The 23,154-nt window shown below is 31.9% G+C and overlaps 1 protein-coding gene across 3 annotated transcripts in view; it reads right to left on the reverse strand.

Moving 5' to 3' along the window:
- Nucleotides 1–23,154, reverse strand: part of SNX24 (sorting nexin 24) — a 255,972-nt gene that overhangs the window by 132,027 nt on the left and 100,791 nt on the right. The gene's annotated exons all lie outside the window — the stretch shown is intronic.

Genomic DNA, 23,154 nt, shown 5'->3' on the forward strand with positions numbered 1-23,154 from the left:
CAAGGATACTGTATGAGGATATATTCTGATGGAAGTGGATATCTTCAACATAGAGAAGAGCTAATCCAATTCCAATTGATTAATGATGGACAGAATCAGCTACATCCAGAAAAGGAACACTGGGAAATGAGTGTAAACTGTTATTTTTACCTTCTGAATCCAATTCTTCCTGTGCAACAAGAAATTTGGTTCTACACACATATATTGTATCTAGAATATATTGTAATATATTTAACATGTATAAGACTGCCTGCCATCTGGGAGAGGGGGTTGGGGGAGGAAGGGAAAAAATCTGAACAGAAGTAAATGCAAGGGATAATGTTATAAAAAATTACCCATGCATATGTACTGTCAAAAAAAAAGTTATAATTATAAAATAAAATAAAAATTAAATTAAAAAAAAAAAAGCTCACTAAAGCTAAAAGGAAAGCTATTTTACTATTCTAAAGACTTTGATCTCTTTTGCTGAGTAAGTTTCTGAAGCACTAAATTATATTAAGGTTATTAATTACTTATGATTTATAGATTAAAAAATAATTTCAATTTGTATAAAAGTTATAAGATTAAAGGCATTCTTTTCAAAATACATTTAAATGATAGTTTTGCTATTATTTCAATTTATCATATAATATTATATTCCATTTTAATAAAGAATACAAGGTCAATGTTAGATTTCTGTGCTAATTTTTTTTTAATTTTTAAATCTTTGTACTTATTTTAATTTCAAGTAAGAAAAGTCACTCATCACTAAAAAAAAAAAAATCTCCACATTAGAACCAGCAAATTGTTTTCAAATTTAGCTGTATTGTGCCTTAAGCTTTTAGAAAAGTTTTTGAGATGATTTTGTAAAAAAAAAAAATTTTTTACCAATTTAAACTTTCAAATATACAATTTAAGCTTCTTCAAAAACAAAATTTACAGGTACAGATCAAGTTGTCTTTCCATATATGTCCACTTCAAGGCAGAATACTTTCACTAATTCACCCAAAATAAAAAATGTCTTTTGCAAAAACTAATTCAGAAATTGAGTGATAAAAATGCAGTGAGGAATATAATTAGTTAGCAGATTATTGTTAGTATAATATAAAATTTTAGTTTTGTTTTCTTCCAAACTATTAGAATCCACATTTAAATCAAGATAGATTATCAACATTAGAAAAAAGCAGGCATAATATGTTCTGGGCTACATGAAATAAACACATTTTGGGTCTGTATGTAGTTACCAGTACATTCACCACCATAACTACCACTTTAATTGGCAAGTTTGTTAGGAAACCTCTGAGAGGAGGATGGGATATATGGGGGAAAAGGACTGAAGATTCAGTAAAGCTCTAACCTCTATATTATTTCTAAAACTTTTATTAAAGGCAAGGAATGAAACATTTCTGCAAGGTTTGTCAAGAAATGTCTTCATTGTTACCAACCAAGAATGCCACCATAAAATATATTGGTTGCTCTTTATAAACAGCAAATACAACTTTATAAACAGGAAAAAAACAAACATAGTAACTGTTTTGTTGGAGTTTTTTTGTTTTTGTTTTTGTTTTCCCCATTCCAAGGATATCTTTCTCTGAAAGATTTGTGGTTATCTTACTAGATATTACATTACCAAAATTATCACTTTAATTACTGTACACACTGACTTGATAAAAGAGTTCTTATGAAAATAGAAATGACAAGATTAGAAAATTAAATCGATATTTTTGGAGAGATTGAACGAAGAGTTGAACTGATTCTAAGACTATGAACTTGGGAGTCTCCAAGAATGGAAGTGCTTCACAGAAATAAGAAATTCAATACAAAGAAAATTTGAGAGAAAAAAAATTTTTTTACATTGTCTCCAGAAGATTCAGTTTGAAATGTCTAAAAAGGCAATTGTTAATATGGAAGTGAACCTCAGAAGAGATGTAGATTGAATATATATAGTAAGTAATTGCAAAGAAATGATATAAAATATAAATAGAAAAGGTGTCAGGACAGAGCTTTACTTAAGGTATTACTTGAATGATGATAGAGCAAAAGAGGATTGGGTAATGTAGAAGACATAAGATAAAGCCTAATGATGGAAGTATCTAGGTCCTTTAATAAGAGAGTTGATGATCAGGGGATGAAAAAATCAAAGATGAGAATTGAGAAAGGAACATATAAATAGAAGAAAACAAATGGCATATTACATTCAAAATAAGTAGAAAGCAAATACAAAATAATTTAGGAGGTAAGAGAATGAAGCAGTAGATGACACTTGAACTGTGCAATCTTATCTAAGAATCTTAAACGATTTTATAACGAAACATAAATGGAAAATGGTGTAACATAAGAATGGCCACAAATAGAGCTGATTCTGAAGGACTTAAAAGTCAAAAAAGGAGTTTGGATTTGAAATTAGAGGCAGCATAGAACCAGTGGAGGTTTCTGTGCTTGGAATCTTATGGATATAATTTTGACGTTTATATGAAAGACAGATTGGAAAAGATAGAAATTTGAGACAAGTAGTACAATTAATTAGAAGGCTATTTCAATAGTACAAGTAATAAGTAATAAAGATGGAGCAGCTAGTTGGCACAGTAGATAGAGCACCAGCCTTGAAATCGAGGACCTGAGTTCAAATCTGGTTCAGACACTAAATACTTCCTACCTGTGTGACCCTGAGCAAATCACTTAACCCCAATTGCCTCAGGAAAAAAGAAAAGAAGTAGTAATAAAGGACCTGAACTAAAATAGTAACCTTTTAAGTAGAGAGAAAGGTGCACATCAGAGATATTGAATATAGAGGTAGAAATAAATTAAATTCACCAAGGAATTAGGCAAAAACAAGGAGACATTAAAAGGGTGAGTAAAGTCAGGGTATTAATTTTAAGAAAAAAGAAACTCCTATTTAGAAGAATAAATCAGAAATGATGAAATAAAAGGAATTAAAGGATAAGAACATATGTTTGGAGATGAGCTAGAAGAAAAAAGGAACAGTAAAACCAAAGCAGTTAGCTTAAGATCTGATTGATGAGACTTAAGTATATTCCTTTCTCATTATACTCATCTTTGGAAAAAATAGGGTGAGGATAAAGAAGAACTTGGATCAAGAAAAATAATGCATGCTCAATCATAACCATGAGTGTTCATGGGATCAACTCACCCATAAAACTGAAGAGCTATAAGAGTAAATCAGAAAACAGAATTCAATGATATGTTTTGTAATTTAGGGGGGTGGGGGGTAGAGAAGGCAATAAAGACACTTAAAAAAGAAAGAACCAAAAAGTTAAAATAAGGAATTGGGGTAAAATTAATTATGCTTTAGTCAACCCAAAGAAGCATGTTAGCAATCATGATCTTAAAGAAGGAGTTTTTTATTTTGAACAGAAGAGTTTAAACAGGGAAACAGGCTTAAAGGAACCAAAGACAATGACTTAATGTCAATATTTAATGAATATAGGTAGGAGCAAACAGCACAGCATCGAAATACTTAAAAGGAAAAATTAAGAAATAAATTGATAGTGCAATTATTATATTTTAGATTTCAATATACCCTTCTCAGACCTATATAAATCTAGAAAAAATATAAACAAGAAAGAAACTAAAATTCTGAATAGTAGATATGATATATCTCTAGAAATTACTTAGTTGGAATATAAATAAATTATAGCTATATTTTAGAACTACATGGAACCTTTACAAAAATTCACCACATACTGAAGGATAAAAATCTCAAAAACAAATGCAGAAAAGCAGAGGTGTTAAAAAAATTAAACCAGACAGATCATAACATAATAAAAATTACATGTAATAAAGTACCTTTGAAGAAAAGATTAATAATTAAAGGTAAATAATTTAATTCAAAAGAATATGTAGGTTAAAAAACAAATCATAGAAATAATAGAAAATTTCATTAAAGAAAATTATAATAATAAGAAAAGATATAGACTTCTTATGAATTCATTAATTGGCTTCTCAGTCAGGCTCTTGATAGTTTAGGTCTGAAAATGGGATGAAATAATCTAATCCAACTAACAGGTTTCTGGGTTCCTCCCCTCCCGCAAGAGGTATCCTTCCAGTAGAAAGATATCCAGATTGGGGGGAAAATGTTCATCTGCTATAAAGCATTGATTCATCTGAGCAGTTTTGATTGTATACCTAGTCCCCATCTGTTTAATGTCCTGATTGTGTATTTACACCTAGGTGACCAAGAAGCTACCTTCCCCTGAATTAATCCCTCATGGGAAGGGAGTAGAGATGAAGAAGTAAAAGAGGGAGGATACGAGGATACAGCTGCCACTGAGAGAAAAATCTCTAAACATTTTAATCAAGTACTAAGAGAAAAAAAAAAAAAAAAAAAGAAACAGGTCAACAAAGTTGGCAAGTAAAATACAAAAACAAAAACCCTTCAACTAGCCTCTCTAACTTATCATAAATTCAGTAACTTTGAAGATAAAGGTAAAAATAAATAAATTAAATTTTAAAAAAATATCTAAATAAATAAAACGATGTTAGTTTTCTTTTTAAAGAAAAAAACGCAATCCACAAAATATTAGCTAGCCTAATTTTAAAAGAAAGAAAATATAGGCTTCCTAAATTCCAAAAATATAGACTTCCTAAATTAACAGAGGAGGAGATAAATTGCTTAAATAGTCCCATTTCAGAAAAAGAAATAGAACAAGCTATTAATCAACTCCCCAGGAAAAAATCCCCAGGACCAGATGGATTTACATGCTTCTACCAAGCATTTAAAGAAGAATTAGCCCCAATGTTATATAAACTATTTGAAAAAATAGGGGATGAAGGAGTCCTACCAAACTCCTTTCATGACACAGACATGGTACTGATGCCTAAACCAGGTCGATCAGAAAACTGAGAAAGAAAATTATAGACCAATTTCCTTAATGAATATTGATGCTAAAATCTTAAATAAGATATTAGCAAAAAGACTTGAGAAAATCATCCCCAGGATAATATACTATGATCAAGTAGGATTTATCCCGGGAATGCAGGGCTGGTTTAATATTAGGAAAACTATTAGTATAATTTACCATATTAATAATCAAATTAATAAAAACCATATGATCAGATCAATAGATGCAGAAAAAGCATTTGATAAAACCCAACATCCATTCCTACTAAAAACACTTGAGAGTATAGGAATAAATGGACTATTCCTTAGAATAACCAGGAGCATATATTTACGACCATCAGTAAGCATAATATGCAATAGAGATAAATTGGAACCTTTCCCAGTAAGATCAGGAGTGAAACAAGGTTACCCACTATCACCATTACTATTCAATATAGTACTAGAAACTCTAGCCTCGGCAATAAGAGCTGAGAAAGAGATTCAAAGAATTAGAGTAGGAAATGAGGAAATCAAACTATCATTCTTTGCAGATGACATCATGGTATACTTAGAGAAACTCAAATACTCTGCTAAAAAGCTATTAGAAATAATACAGAATTTTAGCAAAGTTGCAGGATACAAAATAAATCCACATAAATCCTCAGCATTTTTATATATCACCAACAAAATGCAACAGTAAGAGATACAAAGAGAAATTCCATTCCAAACAAAAGTTGAGAGTATAAAATATTTGGGAATCCATCTACCAAAGAATAGTCAGGAATTATAAGAGCAAAATTATGAAACACTTGTTTCAGATTTAATAAAGTCAGATTTAAATAATTGGAAAGACATTCAGTGCTCTGGATAGGCTGAGCGAATATAATAAAGATGACAATACTCCCCAAACTAATCTATTTATTTAGTGCTATATCAATCAGACTCCCAAGAAACTATTTCAATGACCTAGAAAAAATAACAACAAAATTCATATGGAAGAATAAAAGGTCGAGAATTGCAAGGGAACTAATGAAAAAAAAGTCAGAGGAAGGTGGTCTAACTGTACCTGATCTAAAGCTATATTATATAGCAGCAGTCAACAAAACCATTTGGTATTGGCTAAGAAATAGACCAGTCGATCAGTGGAATAGATTAGGTACAAAGGACAAAAAAGGGTACATCTATAGCAATCTAGTGTTTGACAAACCCAAAGATACCAACATTTGGGATAAGAATTCATTATTTGAAAAAAAAAAAACTGTTGGGAAAACTGGAAATTAGTATGGCAGAAATTAGATATGGATCCACACTTAACACCATATACAAAGATAAGATCAAAATGGGTCCATGATTTAAGCATAAAGAATGAGATCATAAATCGATTAGAGAATAGTCTACCTCTCAGACCTGTGGAGGAGGAAGGAATTTATGACCAGAGGAGAACTAGAGATCACTATTGATCACAAAATAGAAGATTTTGATTACATCAAACTAAAAAGTTTCTGTACAAACAATACTAATGCAAACAAGATTAGAAGGGAAGTAACAAATTGGGAAAATATTTTTACAGTTCAAGATTCTGATAAAGGTCTCACTTCCAAAATATATAGAGAACTGACCCTAATTTATAAGAAATCAAACCATTCTCCAATTGATAAATTGTCAAAGGATATGAACAGACAATTCTCAGATGATGAAATTGAAATTATATCCACTCATATGAAAGAGTGTTCCAAATCACTACTGATCAGAGAAATGCAAATTAAGACAACTCTGAGATATCACTACACACCTGTCAGATTGGCTAAGATGACAGGAACAAATAATGAGGAATGTTGGAGGGGATGTGGGAAAACTGGGACACTAATACATTGCTGGTGGAGTTGTGAAAGAATCCAGCCATTCTGGAGAGCAATTTGGAACTATGCCCAAAAAGTTATCAAACTGTGCATACCCTTTGATCCAGCATTGCTACTATTGGGCTTATATCCCAAGAAATACTGAGGAGGGGAAAGGGACTTGTATGTGCCAAAATGTTTGTGGCAGCTCTTTTCGTAGTGGCTAGAAACTGGAAGATGAATGGATGTCCATCAATTGGAGAATGGTTGGGTAAATTATGGTATATGAAGGTTATGGAATATTATTGCTCTGTAAGAAATGACCAGCAGGAGGAATACAGAAAGGCGTGGAGAGATTTACATCAACTGATGCTGAGTGAAATGAATAGAACAAGAAGATCGCTGTACACTTCAACAACAATACTGTATGAAGATATATTCTGATGGAAGTGGATATCTTCAACATAAAGAAGATCCAACTCACTTCCATTTGATCAAGGATAGACAGAAACAGCTACACCCAGAGAAGGATCACTGGGAAGTGAATGTAAATTGTTAGCACTACTGTCTATCTACCCAGGTAACTTATACCTTTGGAATCTAATACTTAATGTGCAACAAGAAAATGGGATTTACACACATACATTGTATCTAGGTTATATTGTAATACATGTAAAATGTATGGGAGGGAGTAGAGGGAAGGACGGGATAATTTGGAAAAATGAATACAAGGGATAATGTTATTAAAAAAAATTAATCATGCATATATACTGTCAAAAAATTATAAATAAAATTTAAAAAAAATAGAAAATTATTTTGTCCTATTAAAGTGACATTTAAATGAAATGGATCAAAATCCCAAAAACATAAAACACAGTTAACAGACCTGGAGGAGGAAGAAAAGAAGATTCAAATAATCTAATCAAAGAAAAATCAATTGAGCAATCCATAATGAATCACCTCCCAAAAAATAAAGGGACCAGCTGAATCCAAAAGAGAATTCTATCATACATTAAAAGAATAAATTATAGTATTGAAAACACTATTTGCACAAACAGGAAAAGAAGAAATCCTACCAAATATTTTGCATGATAAAAATGAGGTCTTGATAATTAAAACTAGGAGAGACAAAGCAGAGAAAGAAAACTAAACACTAATAATTCTGATGAAAGATTTTAAATAAAATATTAGCAATGATGTTTTCATTTGGAATTATGTCTAAAGGGCTATAAAACTATGCATACCCTTTAACCTAGCAATAGTACTACTAGGTTTCTGTTACAGAGAGGGGGAAAAAAGGAACTTTATATACAAACATGTTTATTGCAGCTCTTATTGTAGTGGCAAAGAATTGGAAATTGAGGGGTTGCCCACCAACTGGGGAATGGCTGAACAAGAAGTGGTATATGATTATATTAGAATACTATTATGTTCTAAAAAAAAAATGACAAGCAGAATGCTTTCAGAAAAATCTGGAGAGATTTACATGAATTTATGCAAAGTAAAGTAAGCAGAACCAGAACACTATGCATATTAACAGCAATAGTATATGATGACCACATGTCAATGACTTAACTATTAATCAGCAATACAATTCTCCAAGACAATTCCAAAGGGCTTGTAATGAAAAATGCTATCTACCTCTAGAGAAAGATCTAATGGAATTTGAATGCAGATATAAGCATACTTTTTAAAAAATTTCTCTTGGTTTTTTGTTTTGTTTTGGTCTGTTTTCCTTCACAACATGATTAATGTGGAAATGATTATGTAAATATAATATTCTTCCACTTAAAACACAACTAAAGGCTTATCTTCTGCTGGAAGCCTAATTCTTCAATTTTAGTGCTTTCCCTCTTTTAATTAATTATTTCTTGTTTATCCTGTACATATTTTGCTTTGTATGTACTTGTTTATATTGTCTTTCCCATTAGATAGTAAGCTCTTTGAGAGCAGGAATTTATGATTGCCTCATTTTGTATCCCTAATACCTAGCACAGAGCATGGCACATAGTAAGAACTTAATAAATGTTTGTTGATTGATTGAAATTCTACTCCAGAACTTTATTTTGAAATAATGACCTTGGTTAATGACAGAAGAACACATTTCTGACTGTCCTACCTTGAAAGATGCTGGGAATACAGGCCCAGTGACTATAGGACAACTGCAAAGACTAAAATGCAAGGACTAGATTAGCTAAATTCAGAGAGACTGATTAACTGATTAGCTAAAAAGTGATGAAAATTTTAGGTAAATCAATTTAAGAAGACTACTACATCACTACAGGTATTACAATTTATGTCTTTGAAAAAGTTCCCCCTCAAGTGAAACAAGTAAATTTCTAGTTCAACATTTATTAAGTGCCTACTATGTATAAGGCATTTATACTGAGAATAAAAAGATAAAAATGTAACTATTTTAGCCTTCAAGAAATATGAAAGTGAAAAGGAGGGGATAAAAAGCATGTAATAAGTATGATCTATCTCTAAGTTATCCTGATCTATAGTTTACTCCCACACCCAAATACTATTAGAAGAGAAAGTGAAGATGAAGCTTTTGCACAGCCTTCTCTCCTTTAAATCCAACTCACTTCCATGTCATGATATCATTGTCTCTTCGAGAACAAAGGATAAACAAGTATGATACAAGTTATTGAAGCAAAGAAAAAAAAAAATCAGTTGTGATCATTTCACTTCTGTGCTCAATAAATTTCAGTGGATCTCTAGAATTAAATATGAACTTGTTTAGTATTTTAAATTCTTCACACCTAACCCCAACCTTCCAGTCTCCTTACATATTATTTGCATTTTTTAAATCTATAGTACAGCAATAACCACCCTACTTGCTGTCTCTCATTCAAGGTACTAGCTATCCTTCATTGCTCAAATGCACTTCCTACTCACCTCTACCTCTTAGACTCCCTGGTTTCCTTTAAAACTCAGTTTAACACTAGTTGGCTGCCACCTGCAGAAAAATCTGTGGGATGTTCAAATTTGAGAGCCAAAATAGAGGTCAGGATCAGAGACTGATGACTTAAAAGTCTTAGACCAAGTTTTCAGCGGTATAGCCCAAGTTTATTTAAAACTACACGAGGACTACATAAGATCAGATGCCCCTTTTACTTTTGAGTAATTTTTTGAAGGAATAAATTGGGAAAATAAAAAATTTTCAATTCCTGAACAAATTAAGATAGTCTTTCATAATTGCACGCACACACACACACACACACACACACACGTGCATGTGCCAAACCTTTCTGAAAACCTTTTTTATCAAAGGATAAGTATTTCAATCATAAGTATAAAATACTGGAACCCAGAACTTGAAATGCAAGGGATTTTAAAAACAATTAATTATTAAAAATACTTAATATAAAATCTGTAATTTATCTTCAAATAAAATTTAAAAAAGGAATATTTAAAAAAAAAAACTCAGTTTAAGCACATTTCCAAGGATTTAATAAATGCATACCAAATAACTGGTTAAAATAGCATTCTGGTCTTAAATTATTCAGCTGTCTTATTACACTAACTAAGCTCTTAACAATTTGAAATATAAGACCATTGACAAGTGTTTCTCCTTTAGTGCTCGATAAAAGTATTATGAGTTATGCTTTCTTATATTCACAAAAAATATTCACTCAAAAACCTACAAGATCTAGGAAATCAATATTTTTGTTATTGATTTGTTATCATCTGTCCATGGAAATGATTAGCTGAGGTTACTCAGAATTACATCTCTTAACCACAGTGAATCTGATTCCTTTTCTAAAGGAATGATGAAAGATGAGAATCTTCTGTACTCTTACTAGTATTCTATACTACAAGGGGGGAAAAAAAAATTCAATATCCAACTGCAATTCCGACAAGGAAATGGCATTTGTAAGTATTTAGGGAATGGCACCTATTTGTTGTAGAAAGCATGGTGTAGATAGCTTCTTTTTTCTGACTTAGGTAGTTTTGGGTACTCATAGGAAAAGACCTTTCATCCTTTGTCAAAGAGCAGAACTTTCCCCTTAATAGCATAAAATCCTACTAAAGGATTGGAAGGCTAAGGATTTTATATAAATATTGTTTTCCTACTTCAGGAATAGAGACCCTAGTGATGTGTAATAGACTCCTAAAAATCATTTATCTATTGGAACCGCCCCACATGTGTTTCCAAGGATTCTGTTTTTTTCTCTATCTATATTCTCTCACTCTTTTGAGGATTTCATAGGTTCAAGTTCCCATAGGCTCAAGTATAATTTGTATCGGAATTACTTCCAAATCTATGTAACCAGTCACCAAGATTCTCTTGAACTCTAGTCATACATTATCAAATGGCTCTTAGACATATCTTCTATTTCAAATTCATGAAATTTAAAAATGATCTCATTTTACACCACATTTTCATATTTCTCCTGAAAGTACTGCCATCTTACTAAACTCATTGAACATATTAAAGCAAGCTCACAAACTCAAAGTCATTCTTCACTCTTTTCTCATCCTCCCTAGCCAATCAAATGTCCAGTTCTGTAGATTTTACTTCCATAAAACTTTTCAGTCTTTTTTATTTGTTCTATAGCTAGTCACATAATCAACCTAGTCCACAAAGTTAACATTTCTTGAAGGGATTGCTAGTTTCCTAAATGGTCATTTGCAATCATTTATATCTTCCACACAGCTATGAAAATAATCTTCCAAGTATACAGATCTTAATAAGTCATTCCCTTGCTCAAAAATTTATAGAAACTTCCTCAAGCTAACAGAAATGGCCTCCAAACTATTCTCCATTAAAAAAAATAATAATACATTGTTTTATATCTTTGCACTCTGTAATAACCTATGGAAATAATTTTTTAACTTATATTTTATGCAAATAAATGAATTTATTCATTTTAATAATAACAAAAATAAATTTTAAAGATAATATACAAAAATATGAATAATTGTTTGCTGTACCATAGATACAATAATACATAGAAATATTTATTTGCTGTGTATCATAGAATCACAAGATTGATCATCAATCAGTAAACAAACATTATGAAAGATGCCAGGTATTTTGTTAGGCTTTGAAATACAAAAAAAGAAACATCTCTTCAAGAAACATACATTTTTTTAAATAAGCTTTTTTATTTGCAAAATATATACAAAGATAATTTTCAACATTTATCCTTGCAAAACTTTTTATTCCAAATTTTTCTCCCTCCTTTCCTCCCACTTCCTCTTTTAGACATAAATAATCCAATATATATTAAACATGTGCAGTTCTACTATACATACTTTGATACTGCACAGGAAAAATCAGATCAAACAAGGAAAAAAAATAAGAGAAAAAAAAAAGCAAGCAAACAACAGCAAAAAAGGTAAAAATAATATGCTGTGATCCATATTCAGTCCCCACAGTTCAAGGAATTTACATTTTAAAGAGAAAGATGACTACATATATAGGAAAAAATATAAAGAGAATAAGTAAAAATAACAGCTAAATATAAAGTATTTTGGAAGGAAGGGTACTAGCATTTGGCAAAAGGGAAGTGAGGGGGGAGTCAGAAAAACCTTAATTTATACAGTAGGTGGATTCCATTAGAGGAAATGAGGAAGGAGTGTATTCCAGAAATGGAAGACAGACATGTCAAAGACATTAAAAGGAAGCATTAGTGTATGAGGGAGAAGGCCAGTTTTTAGGAGTGGGATAATGTACAATGAGACTGGAAAAAAGGTTAAGATCATGTCAAGGGTTTAAAAAATCAAACAGAGGCATTTATATTTGATATTGGAGGTAACAGAAAAACTATTAAAGATAAATGTTGGAGAGAATGTAAGAAAACAGGAACACTAGTACTAGTTGGTGGAGTTGTAAACTGACCCAGTTATTCTGGAGAGCAATCTGGAACTATGCCCAAAAAGCTATCAAACTATGATATCAAACCTTTTGATCTAGCAATATCACTACTAATTCTATATCCCCAAGAGTTGTTTTTTTGTTTGTTTTTTTTAAGGGGGAGGGGAATCTACTTGTACAAAAAAATAGTAGCTCTTTTGTGGTGACTAAGAATTGGAAGATGAGGGGATGTCCATCAGTTGGGGAATAGCTAAATAAGTTGTGTATATGATTATAAGGAAATATTATTGTGCATTAATAAATGATGACTAGGATGATTACAGAAAAACCTGGAAAGATATATATGCAGAGTAGAATAAGTAGAACCAGAAGAACATTGTACAATATCAATATTACTTAATTACTTAGATATTTTTAACAAGACAATTCCAAAGTTCTCATGATGAAAAATGCCATCCATCTTCAGAGAAAAAATGATGGGAGTTTAAATGCAGATCAAATCGTATTATTTTTTCACTTTCTTTTTCTCTTTTGTTTCAGCTTTCTCCCCTCCCCCCCCCAAAATGACTGATACATGATTACACATGTATAACCTATATCAGATCACTTATCACTTCTGGAGGGAAGAAGGAAAGAGAAGAGAAAGAGTGAGGAATAAAATTTGGAACTCAAAACTTAACAAATAAGAAAAATTATTTTTATACACAACTGGGGAAAAATAAAATATTTTTAAAAGGAAAGAAAAGTCATTAAAATTTATTGTGAAGAAAATGACAAAAGGAGATGTGCACTTAAGGGAAAAAATATACATTTTAGGAGCAGAGTGTAGGATGGATTGGAATAGACAGAAACTTGAGAAAAAGGAGAACAAGAAGAGGCTATTGTACAAATATAACTGAAACATTATGAGGGATTAAACTAAGGTGGTAGCTGTGTCAGTAGAGAAAAGTCTGTTGAGAAAGATATTTTGGAGGCACATATGGCATCATTTGGCAAGTAAATCATAGATATAGAGATGAAGAAAATTCTAAGTTACCTCATCCAATACCCTCTTCATTTTAAAGTTAAGGGAACTAAAGTTCAGAACATCTGAACCTAGTTCCTTTAACTCTGCATTCAATACTCTTCTAAAGTACTATTTAACCTCCCAAAAGAGAAGGGGAAAATATGAAAGCAAGAGTTAGCACTAGAAATCCTTAAACCTTATGCTAAGATGCATGAGGTACCTGGACCCAGGTGTAACAGAAAGGCAAGTAGTTTTAAGTCTCCTACCTCTGATTTAGTTGAACAGTATAGCGGCCCTGCTCAGTGCAACTTCCAAATTAGCCCTAGAGGAAATTTCACAAGTGTAGGAATGGGATACCTGAAGTTGAGTTATAGCAAGCTAGTATCAGAAGACCCTCAGTGAAGCAACACTTCAGTATCTTTCCCTTGGGGAACGTCTATGGGTCCCTATGCTCAAAATAGGTGGTATGGATTCTGATCCTGACCACCAAATGATTGACTGATAGGGGCTACCCAAAGTAGCATTAAGTGACATAAGTATTTACACTCCCTAAGGTGAAAAAACCTGGCCCTTTTCTTTGTAGCTCAAGGCCTAGCCAAAAGGAGGACAGGAAATAACAGGGGTTAGGAGCCTTAGGCAAAGCCACACTATCCAAGGACAGGTAAGGGGAGGAGAAACAACCAATATCCTGCCACCTTATCTAGGTAATAATAAATATATGAATAGACACACACACATACACACACCCCTTTCTATCAACTCTACAAGTTGAAGCAATATCACTGTGTTGGTCTTCTTTTTGATCTAAACTCTTTTTTCACTGAAAGGTTTGGACATATTTGTGGGGTAATTATACTAGAAAATATCCAACAATAATGGCCATTGTTTCACATCTCTCCTTAGAAAGGAATACAGTTTGAGTTTGAAAATTCTGGACTATAGAACAAAATACAAATTCCTAAACCTGGAATTCAGGACATTTTTACAAGGTGGATCAAACTTATCCTTCTAGTCTTATTTTATGTTAAATAATATAAATTATATATTATATTAATTTTATATTAATAATTTGTTTTGTATTAATTTTATAATTTAATATATAACTATAGTTATTATTAACAAATTTATATAGAATTATAATTGATTCTATTTATGTTAATATACAATTATAAAAATATAACATATATGAATATGTTTTCACAAACTCTGTGTTCCAGACAAACTGATATACTTGCTATTCCTTTGAGTCCCCCATGTTTAGAATGTACACTCTTCTTTACCATCTTTACCTCTCAAAATACATGCTTCCCTCTTCAAGTTTCAGCTTTTATAATTAATGAAAAAATCTTCCAAGTGTTCTCTTCCTCTTCAATTTTCCTTGTAATCCTATTTTCTGTGTAAATAAAATTGTGTACAATAAAATAGGTAAGGACTTTTTTTCTCCTAGCACATTTTGTTGTTCAATAGTGTTTCAATCATGTCTGATTCTTGGTGCCTCCATTTGGATTTTCTTGGTAAAGATACTGGGCTAGTTTGTTATTTCCTTTTCCAGCTTATTTCACAGATGAGGAAAGAGCTAATCTGAGCTAAGTGACTTGTCCAAGATTATTCACATAGTAAATATCTGAGGCCAGATTTAAACTCAAAGTCTTCCTGATGCCAGGGCCAGCACTCTTGACTTGCCCTAGCACATAGTAAAACAAGGTTTCTTGTTCTCAAAGGTTGTTATAATGGAACAATAACTCTAACAAGTACTATCAAACAGGACAGCCTCAAATATGGACTTAATTACTGACTAACTTTGTCTTCTGAGGACCAACTAATCTCAGAACTCACCAAGGTAGCTATAAAATGTTGAAATCTTAGAGAATAGCAGCTTCTGAAGAATCCCTAAATCAGAGAAGTCTTTCAGATATTCAGATAATTGGCAGAACAGAGACATCAAATACTAATGACTATAGATTTTTTTTCCTTTGGATTTAAAATTATTTTACTTAATATGCTACTTTAAATGTGTCCAAATATACCAAAGCCAAAACTGTTTGAATGCTAAGTTTATCTAGGAATGTTTATAAACAATATCTCTTCAATAACACTCCTTTTTTTGCTCTGACACTGCTGCAGCCCTCCTTGCGTCACACTTATAGTCTTCTTGAGGAAGGTCTGCCTGCTTTAAGTTTCTTTCCACTCTAAACCATCCTCTCATCAGCCACTAAAGTAGTTTTCCTAAAGTAAAGGTCCAATTATCTCAACACACTCAATTCCCACCTCTACTCAAACTCCAGTGGTTTTTTACTGCTTTTAGGATCAAATCCAAAATGTTCTGATTGACTTTCAAACACCTTCACAATCTAGTTCTGCCCACCTTTCCAATATTCCCAGAAACATATTCTTATATTCAGTGACTATGGCTTCTTGGCTGTTCCACAAGCTACTCTTGTCTCTTAATCCTGGATATTTTCTCTGGCTCTTCCCTATGCCTTCAATGCTCCCCTTGACAGCTCTAATAAACTCCCTGGCTTCCGTATGTCCCAATTAAAACCACACTGGAGGCCTTTCCCAATCCACCCTAGTACCTTCTTTCTGTTATTTCCTATTTATCCTGTATTTAGCTTACTTGTTTATAATTGTTTGCATTTGTTTTCCCCATTACAAAGTAAACTCCTTAGGGACCCTAAACTTTTTTTTGGTAACCCTAACTCTCAGCACCGTGTGTCTGGCACTTAATGTTTATTCATTAATGATTGAGGTTTGAATAGAAAATACTTCCACAAAAATCACTGTAAGTCTATATGTAAAACCAACATTTTCAAACCCTTGATTTAAATATTTACTCTAAAGAAGGGGTGAAGGCTAATTGTGAGAAATGTTTATATTGATTTCATTTGCCCTAAAGTAGCCCAGTTGCATGATATATTATAATCACTTAATTTGTACTTCAGCTTTAGCAGAAGAATGAAGAATTCAAGAAAATGTGTCGATTTGCAAAAGTATAGACCATTTAACAGATTTTATTGTTTTCTCTCTCAGTAGCATTACCATGGTAATAAAAGTCTGTACAAAGGAAAAACAAAAATGTAAAAACTATTGCTAAGAGCTTATGCTAAAACACAACCTGAAACCTTGATATTTGTAAAAGTGTATAAAACATCATACCCAATATTTTGACCATAAAAAAATTACCACTGGGAGAACAAAAAAAACCAATCATATTGTGGTAAGAACACTTTTTTTGGAGTCAATTCAGTTGATTCCAATTCTGGTTCTCAGAAATACTAACTGTGTAAGTTTGAACAAGACCTTTAACTTCTCTGAGCTTTTTGTTTTTCTTTAAAGGGCCAAAGTAACATCCCAATGCAACCTAAGATTGGATAAACTTTGACTGCCAATTTATATTCTTGGACCACAGTCCACTAAAATCCCCCAAATCTTTTTCAGACCAATGAATGTTTCTACTTTATACCTGTTTTTTTTTTAAATAGAGATTCAAAGTCTTACAATGATCCATATTCAGTTTTACCTTAAGATTCAGCCTGATGTTCTAGCCTATCAAGAATTTTTTATATCTGGACAGTTACTCTGGTCTCAGAATTTCCAGCTTGAGGTTTTTCATCTATGGGCAATATATCGATTCAATCAATCAGTACTTTGGCATCTATTTCCAAAAGCACAACATGTTTTTGTATTTGTATTTTCTGCTGGATAAGATTTCAACTTTTACATTTTATCATGTCGTTCTTGATAACCTATGTTCTTTAAATAATCTTTTGAGCCATTTTTGGCATTTACTGTTGACATTCCACAATCTCTAAGGAATCTATAGCATTTGTTATCTTGTTCTCATTGTGGCTTTTTAAAAAAATGCTTCTTTTTATAGGAGTTCCTAACTTAGAATCTATGAATTTGTGTTTAAAAGTTGTTTAGTAACTATACTTCAACATAATTATAATTGTAATCTTTATATTTTATATTTGAATATATATATATATGTGTGTGTAAATATACATATATATATATAATTATAATAGTACTTATTTTATGTTTAAAAACATTATTCTGAGAAAGGATTATAGGCTTCCAAAGATGTTTTATAACATACCTAAAAAGTTAAGAACCCCTGCTTTATGATCTAAAACTTATTTATTGTAGATTCTTTTATTTAATCCTTTTTTGGAATTTGTAATTCATTTTACCTTCTGTATTGATGAATATCACACCTGATTTATTTTCTTGAGATTTGCTTTTCAAGCCTTTTGTTTCTCCACCTTTTTATTTTTGTGCCTTTTTCATCTAAGTAGACTATCTACCCTCTTTCATATTTTATTTATTTTTCCTCCCCCACTCCCAAGTATTACTTTTAATCGTTCTGAAATTCTGATCATTCATTTCTCTTAAACTTATCTAATGCTTTTAATTTGCTTTTTCATTTCCCAATTTCTTACATACTCTTCAGAAGAGAAATACTCATTGGTATAATGAGAATGATTTTCATATGAAAAAAATTTTGAATCCATCTTATTCTCCTATCAAATGACACTAGTATCATTATAAATTCTTCAAATAATGGAATATCCCTTAATAATTTGAATTTAGATATTTTTTCTTGATTAAAATCTGTAAGGGCATTGATGCTTCTGTATTTGCACTCATTTCAATATGTCAAAGAATGAAGCTCTCTCTTGGAAACCCAATTTCATGATATAATAATTTTTATAATTAATGAAGATAGACATCTTCTCCCAGTCCTTTATTTTTCTTTATCTTTCTCCTTCCTGTTGTTATCCTTAAACTTCATATGCCTAAGCATGCAGTTTTTTTGGTTCAAAAACCTACTTTAAAATAACAAACCCTTTAGCAAAACAAAGTCTTTAGATATTTTCTTTGGCCCTGACAATCAGATATCTAAGCAGGTGGTTTTTGTTTAATCAGAGTTGCTCTTTTTACTTCCTTTCATATTTTATAAAGGGCATGTTTTCTCCTTCATGGGCCCTCAAAGTGGAATATTCTTAGTCTCCTCAACATTAGGTTTGAAGAATCTAGCTGAGTTTCTTCCCTGTGAAAATTATACCAGGAAAAGACCAAGAATATAATTTCTAGGTCCCTTCTCCCACCACCTTAAAGTTTGATCATGTGTTTTTTCACCATCTATAAATAGTATATGGAGTGTTCAAACTAAGTCATTGTCTTTTGATGACTAAGGTGAAGCCACCAGAGTTATTAGTATGTGAAATTCAAGTCGGGCAAACTGACTTACTGCTTCATTCTTCTTTGGACTCCATTCCTGACTCTCAAGACTTCTTTATCTTCCATTCTCCAGCTACCTCTTCTGACTGACTTCTTGGAACTTAATGTTTTAATAAATATTATTCCAGCCTTGTTAATCCCTTCAAATCTTTCCAGACTCTGCTATTGACTTTGGATTTCTTTCTTCAAGACCATCTATGGAGAATTCCTAACAATTAGAGCTCCTCATGAATGGATTAGGTACCTCATAATATGGTATCTTCTCCCTTTCTAGAAATTTACAAGCAGTGACTAAATGATGTACTGTAATAGGGACTTTTTTTCAATTATGGATTGAACTAAATGGCTACCAAAGTCCGTTCTAACTCTGAAATTCTATAATACTGAGACTTTGAAAATAGTGGATCCATTCAGGAAAGTTATAATATGTGAGAAACTTGGTTAATAAAACAAATGTTTGTGATTCTTGCCTGCAGTCCTACAACTAAATTATAATAATTTAGTCTATAATACCGCTGGAATTTTTTAAACCTAGGAAAGTTTTCTGGTATTGCTTTTACACTATAGATGGGGTATAGTACTACTTTTGTCCCATTTACATGGCCCTTTTCCCCCCTTTTAGTAAAGGCGACACTCCTTGAGAGAAACTTCGCTCTATTAATGCAGAGTGGTAAGATAACAAGCAACTGTTCTGTAAATTAGTCTTAGAAAGTTTCCTAGGACACTAAGTGGTTAAATTATTTGCCCAGTATTACAGGTGTCACTGGCAAAATTTGAACCCATGTCTTTCTGATTCTGATGCTGGCAATATTGCACTGCTCTTAACTGGCATTTATGACATATTGTTTTGTATTATATCTCTTATTTTATCTTTGGGGCTTTAAGCGACATGTGAAAAGGAACTATGTTTTATATAACTTTGTGTACCACACAGTAATGAAAATAAAGATTTGCACATAATAAGCACATAGTAAATAATTATGAAATGAATGTAGAATGAAGTCTGACACTTGTAGTTGAAAGGATGATATGGTATATTTACATAACTGTTTACCTGAATATAGTTTTTAATGCATTTGTGCCCTCTTTATAGAAAAATTTTTGTATACTTTTAGGGGCATTACAACTTTTTGCTGTTTATTAAGACTTCAGAGATACAAACCAGTAGCTTAGTAATTGCTTTCTTGAATCTGCCTTTAATAATTACATTTAGTAAAACTATATTGAAAATTAGAAAGGCAGAGACTAATGGAAAACTAGATTTTTCACTGAATTAGAAAGCAAGACAATCCATATATTGACAACATTTCAAGTTGAAACAGATCAAGAAAACTGTTTTGGACTGTTTGTGCAAAGAGGCAAACACAGGCCTGATGGGCAGTGGCATCTGCATTTTATGGGAGGAGAGAAACTATGAGAGATTTCATGTAAAGAGGTGTCTTGAGACAGGACAGTAAAAAATTGACTTAAATTATGTCATTTGAATTTTCTTTAGTATGAATTTTCTGCTCATCACTAAAAAAAAAAAAAAAAAAAAGGTGAAAAAAAATTTTAAATGTATTAATGATATAAATGTGTTGACTTTTTTTTTTTAAAGGAAATTCATTAAGAGCCACATCTTTGTAATAAAAAGAAACTTGTGCAGAAAAATGGTGGAGAAATGTATATTTGACTTGTCTCTATGTTGTCTGCAATCTTTTCAGAAACCTTTACAAGAAATTTCAAATCATAGATGGAAAAGAAAAATTTGTTTTCAATTGATAATTTAAATATTTTTTTAAAATAAAAATTGTGTTGATATCTTTTATTTTACAAAACCCATTATTTCCCACTCTGGGATACTTTAAGAAAATCACTTTGCCAACCAAATCAGAGAGGATCAGAGGGGAGAAAGATTTGAAACAGGAAAACCAATAGAAGCTTAATCTCTAGGCAAAGGGCAATCAAGATATGAAGTAAAAACGGAACTGTGTGAGTAAGTAAATGGACAGTTATAGATAGATAGATAGACAGACACACAGAGAGAAGCAGATGTATGTGTTCAATATTTGATGAGTGATTATTATGTGCCAGGCACTATGCTAAGCATTGATGATATTAATAAGCAAGCCAAATATTTTGCAAAAATAAAACATTCTAATGGAAGAAAATCACACATAATAAGATATTAGAAGAAGACACCTGTATTTTTACCTTCTGAATCCAATTTTTCCTTTGCAACAACAACAATAAAATTCAGTTCTGCACATATATATTGTATCTAGGATATACTATAACATATTTAATATAATGGGAATGCCTGCCATCTAGGGGAGGGGGTGGAGGGAAGAAGGGGAAAATTCGGAATAGAAGGGAGTACAAGGGATAATGTTGTAAAAAATTACCTATGCATATATACTGTCAAAAAAAAATGTTATAATTATAAAATTAATTTTAAAAAGAAGAAGAAGATACCTAGGGGTAGAAACAGATTCTTAGAAGATAGCGAGGATATTCTGGCAAGAAAATATAAAAGCTTTACTTCTCAGAAATGGATGGAGTACAAATTTCTGGGAAACAGAGGAATAGAGAGTAAATATCTATATGAAAGATATTGTGAACTTTAAAATGACAAGATTTAACAATGGATAGATGTGTGGGGAAAGAATTAAGGTCCCTAGGATAACTAAAATGGTTGATGCCCTTGACAGTAGAAATAGTTAGAAGAGGATTTGTGGAGAAAGATGAGTTTTTTTGGAAATGTTAAGTCTGAAATACCTATTAAGCATCTAGTTCTAAAAGCTGAATAGACATTAATGTAAAATATAAGAGAAAGATATTTGTCTATATATGAGAGTTGAATCTATGGTAAGCTGATGAGATCACCAAGCAAGACACTGTAGTGACAGAAGAGGATTTAAGAAAAACTAGGTCATCATGGTAAAGTGAACATGACATGAATAAAGATTCAACAAAGAAGATTGAAAAGAAAATCAGAGAAGTAGCAAAATAACAAGACATCAGTGTCATGAATGGAGGAAGAGGAAGAGAAGAACAGAAGCTAGTAATTATAATGCTTTAATTTTTACAAAGCATTTTTACATCTGTTATTCCATTTGATCCTCGAAACAACACTGTGAGGTAGGTATCACTATCTCCATTTTACAGATGAAGAAACTGAGGCTGAGAAAGGGTAAGTGACTTGCCCAGAGTCACAAAGCTTAGTGTATAAGCCAAGATTTTAACTCAGATTTTCATGTTTCTAAATCAAGCAAAATTGTGCCACTTCTCTGGCATATAAGGAAGAAATTGGGGATGGTTAACCAGGGCCAGAGAAGGCTTACAGGGAACAAGATAGCTGTATTCAATTATCTGAAGTGGTCAGATGGAAAAGGTATTTGACTTACTCTACTATGGCCAGGAAAGCAGATAGAATTGGTTGAAATTGTACACTTAGGTCTGGGGGGGAGGGAGAACCAAACTCTTCTGGCTAATTAAAACTCCTGCCTCAGGAGTTATAGTGTTGGAAAATATCCCCTCATTAAATTATACAGGCTAAGACTATGTGATAGGAACAATATTTTAGGATTTTCCATTCCCCTCTCTTCCTACCCAATTCCCTGGCACATTGGTTAAACTATTATTATTTTTTTTTTAAAAACAAGGCTGTCCATAAGACTTGACTAGACCAAGTGAATTAATGTTCAAGTTGTCTATCTATGCTTCCCAGTGGTATCTGACTAAGAAGATATGGTTTCCTAGTGAAATAATGGCACTAAAAATGCCTGCCAACGTGTAGTCAGGGCCCTTTGAACTTGGCAGATACCCTAAGATATTTTTCTCAGCTGCTTAGACATTTCCATAAGGAGACAAAGGGCTATATCTACCACAGCTGGAACGTGGTAGTACTCTTTTATTATTTGGTATAGCTATATGAACTTTTTTTTTTTTTTTAAACTATTGAATGAGCTAGGTCTCATTTTATTCTAATAATAGTCCAAAGTACTTTAAGCATGGATTAGTGAGATTAAATTCACTAAAATCCTTTTCAACTCTGAAATTCTGTCACTCTCACTCAATTGTTTATAAATTTACATCAGGCTCCCTATGGAGGCTAGATATCAGAATTTTATTAGATGTTTAATTCACATTTGAACAAATGTTCAAATGTGGCCTTAGGCATTTACCACCTCTGAGGTGCAGGGCACTTAAGTCACTTAATTTCTCTGTTCCTCAGTTTTCTCATCTATAAAGTCAATAACATATTTTATTTTATATGCTTTAATTTCTCCCTGCAAAATATTTTTAATTTTATGATATCAAGCTTTATTCCTTATCGCATTATAAATTTTTCCCCAAGCATAATTTTGAAAGATATTTCATATTTCATATTGAAATTTGAAAGATATTTAATACGTCATATTAAAGACTTTTTATTCTC

The sequence above is a fragment of the Sminthopsis crassicaudata genome, chromosome 1, assembly GCF_048593235.1.
Source record: "Sminthopsis crassicaudata isolate SCR6 chromosome 1, ASM4859323v1, whole genome shotgun sequence".
Lineage (NCBI taxonomy): Eukaryota > Metazoa > Chordata > Mammalia > Dasyuromorphia > Dasyuridae > Sminthopsis > Sminthopsis crassicaudata.